This window comes from Empidonax traillii, unplaced genomic scaffold, assembly GCF_003031625.1.
Source record: "Empidonax traillii isolate 1590-97213 ecotype Southwest subspecies unplaced genomic scaffold, ASM303162v1 scaffold384:size1533304, whole genome shotgun sequence".
Lineage (NCBI taxonomy): Eukaryota > Metazoa > Chordata > Aves > Passeriformes > Tyrannidae > Empidonax > Empidonax traillii.
The window spans coordinates 792,419-796,517 of NW_020955577.1; positions in this window are offsets into that span (position 1 = coordinate 792,419).

Genomic DNA, 4,099 nt, shown 5'->3' on the forward strand with positions numbered 1-4,099 from the left:
TCTTCACGGGTCCCACCTCTTCACTTGGCCTCGATTTGCACTTTCAGGTTTCTTGGACTGTTCCCTGTGAAACGTTTGTTAATGTGTGTGAATGGCTCAAGCTTCACCTCACCCGAGAATGCACGTGAACAGGCTGTGTTCCGACATCCAGCCACATTTTGGAATTTACATCACCGTAGTATGGAGCTGGAATAAGACATCCACCTAAAAACACTAGAAAATTAAATGAACACTTCTGATAAGCATTCCTCCCTCTGCCCACCACCCACACCGGCTGCCTGTGGAAGGAGGAACACGCTGGGGAGGCTGCCCCGGCACTGGGGCGGCTCCCAACCACCACCCTGCAGGACAGACCGACCCTAACCTGTAACTTTATTACTGTTTCCTGAAACTTGGCAATAATTAAGGAAATGGAGATTAGCACTGAATCTACAGCAAGTTCATCTCAAGGACTCAGTTATCTTCCAAATAAAAAAATGGCACAAAACCATGTAAATGGCTTTAATCCTCACGGTGCTTATGGCGGAATAACATGGCATTGACAGCATTTTATGTGTGGTTCCAAATATTTTGGGTTTTACTCTTTGCTTTTTATTCTACAAAGTTGCTGATCTCTGGAAGCAAGGGAAATTGCCCAAGATCTTATAGTTTCTTATAATTTCTGATGTATCAAAATCTAGTGTCAGCATCCACTTATCCGCAAGATATGTACTGTGCTACAGCTGTGCCTAAATTGGGTAAGAATCATTACTGCAGGATCTCAAGAGCTGTTTTTGTGCAAACAATGAAGAAAAAGATCATCTCTCTGCACCTAGGATTTGCAGATTGACTTTCCCCCTGAAATACCAGTTTTCACTAAACCATTTCGACTAATTCAAGCTATTAAAGACTTTTGGAGGCTGGCGTGTGACAGCACTGCTGAGAGATGCAAGATCTGCCCAGGTTAACTAATAGCAGCTGACATGACACTGCTGCTGTAGGATGTCACAGGAAGGCCGAATACTTGGATACTTGGGAGCCTTACAAAAGCCCCACCAGCTGCTAGAGGATACAGGGGATTGATTTTTCCTACTTCATTTCTTAGTCTGACTTACACTCGTGATGTGACACACCAGGAAACTGATTTAGCATTTCTTTACCAACCACTACCTGAGCATCTGAAAGTATTTTATCCGGTATCTCTTTGCTGCATCACTGGAATAGCCACTAAACCCTAGGCAACAGCATTTCATTGTGCCTATGTCAGATTGTTACCGCTTGGGCTATTTTAGAAATGGGAAAACTAAAGCAATTGAACCTTAAGCCCAGGTTCTCAAGTGGCAGCTGTACATGGGTTATTCTCAAGCGATGCTTGTGAGAAAGAAGTGAATCCTTACCTGTCAGCTGACATCAACAGATTGTAGTCCAGTCTCCCAACTTCATTCCACAGTATTAATGGTGCAAATACCCACAGAACTCACACAAGAAACTCTTCTGCTTCTGGCCTCTTCCAACTTCCTGCATTGCTTGTGGGTTAATATGAATGCTATCCTAACTTCTTGGAGAGCAGGTTTCACACTGCATTGAAGGACAGTATGCTAATGAAAGGATTCCCAGTATGAAGATAGTATCAGTGCATTATGAGATTACCAGTACTAGAAAGTAGTATTTCTAATAGTAATTTCCGTTCTTAATGAATTTGGTCAACTATTATCTAGACCTAAGTTAAAGATCAGATGTTGCTACTAATTTGGACGCTTTTGTAATAGTTCAAGATTTCTTTACCAAACAGAAAAGATGGAGTAAACCACAATGTACTTTAAACAATTTTGGTACAGAAAGAGCTAGAAGACCACCTTCATATAGAGGTGCTAGGTGTAGAAAGGAACCTTTGACTAAAAATTGTTAAGCCAGTAGGTGAAAGAAGAAGTGGAAAGCTCCTGTTGCTCTCTGAGAAACTCCAGGAACTAATCAATTAAATTAACTGGGCTGAAGTTTCAAATGCAAGTATGTAAATAGAAGGTAATACAACATTCCCTTAGGTTAGAGATGAAAACTAACTAAATGAAAACTACTTGAAATTTGAATCTCAAGGAAGAAAAAAAGTGCTTTGAATAAGCTCAAAATGTCACTGCATAAATAATCATAGGAAAAGAGATGACAAGAAACTGATACACAAATAAACTACATCCTAAAGACTAGAACCACAGAATCATTAAGGTTGGAAAAGAACCGTTAGATCATCAAGTCAAACCTTTACCCAGCACTGCTGGGTTAACACACACTGCTGAGGGTGTGCTCACCACTAAACCAAATCCACACGCCTTTTGAACACTTCCAGGGATAGTGATTCCACAACTTCCATGGGTAGCCTATTCCAGTGCCTGACCACCCTTTCAGAGAAGAAATTTTTCCTATTATCTAGTCTAAACTTCTCCGGGCACAACTTGAGGCCATTTGGTCCTGTCACATGTTATCCAGGAGAAGAGATCGACCCCCACCTCACTACAACCTCCTTACTGGACCTGAAAGAATAAATAAAACCCCATGAAATTTTTGAGTTTTGACACATAACCAAAGCAGAGTAACTAGTTACAGTTTGCCAGCTCTTGCATTTCATTAACAATATCCATGGAGTTTGGTCTGCTTCTGTCAAAAGATACATTACTTCAAAGTACCTTACATGGAGCATCTAACAGAGAACAACTTGCTCCTTTGCATCAAACTTCTCTGTTCAACCCCTCTTCACATTCACCTCTACAGCCATTTAAAACATGGTGAACAAGGAAAGAAATGACACTTTTACATGTGAAAGCTGAATGCAAGGTTAGAGGCAATCAAGGACATGGCTCTAATGCTAAACAAACAGATATCCACTTTTAAAAAATAAGTATGATGCAAATGGCACAGTTGTACTGACAAGAGCAGAGCTTTGTAGCAATGCAATAAGGATTTTCAGTTTCAAAACCTACTGAAGCAAGAGTTGAGTGTGAATAAATAGCAACAGCTTAGCAAAAATGAGAAAATCAGGGGGATTAACTTCTTCAAGCCAAGGCTTGTAGCATATCCATACAGGCTTCACCTGTACCAGGCTGCAAGAGTAAACAGACAAATTATACATTCTTTGGCCCGGGGAATAGAAACTACAAATAGACAGCAGTGAACAATATAATCACATGATGAATATGATGTGTTCCAATTATGGACACAGCATAGAACATTTCAATGAATTGAGTAAGAAATTGGAACATGAAGTAGCACCATACAGTCAAACATTTAGGAACAGCTTAAGGAAGGCTGCTACTAACAATGTACCTGAGGAAGCGATCAGAGGAAGCCGAGAACACTATCCCATCGCAGAAAGGGCAATAACGCCCAGTAGCCCAAAGTAGTACAGGTGTGAAAAGACTAATAACAGCTATGAAAAACCATCTAAAAACTGTTTTCTAATTGACAAATTAACTACCTAGGAAGGTAAATAGTAGGGAAGGAGGACTAGTAAAAAACCAACCAAGCTAAACCCTCCAGTACTGGCAAGATGCAGTGAAAGGGTTGTGTACACTAATGGGAAACATCTCTACTTTTCTTTCCTGTCCCCTCCTTCTTTTCCCCTCCTCTGTTAAGACCTGTTCCTTAAGCTTCTCCACGCGAGACAACAGTTGTCAATAATTTCAGGACGTAACATCAGAAAGCTTTCAAATATCAGAAACATTTTTAATGGTCTCCAAGAAAAAAAGGTAGGCATAAGAAGGTGCTTCTTCTGAAATGCAACTTGATATTCTTCTGATTAATAAACAGTGGCAGAAAACAAGATACAATTATCTTGGTTGGGGTTTTTTTTTGCTACAGTTATTCTGAAAGTATTACTCTACCTGCCTACCAATAAACACATGAAGGACCACCTTCCTCTAAGCCCTCCAAAGGCCATTAGAGAGAGGTTTTATAGTTTTATTTTAAAAAATTTCCACCATTAGATATTACAGTTTATTTGAACAGATTCTATTTTTTGTGAGGGAATAAATAGGGACAGGAAATCATTGTTAGGATTTGGCAACTATATTGATAAAACTCAAGATTTAAAAGTTTACGTGATAAACAACAGGACAGAGCGTAACCAATG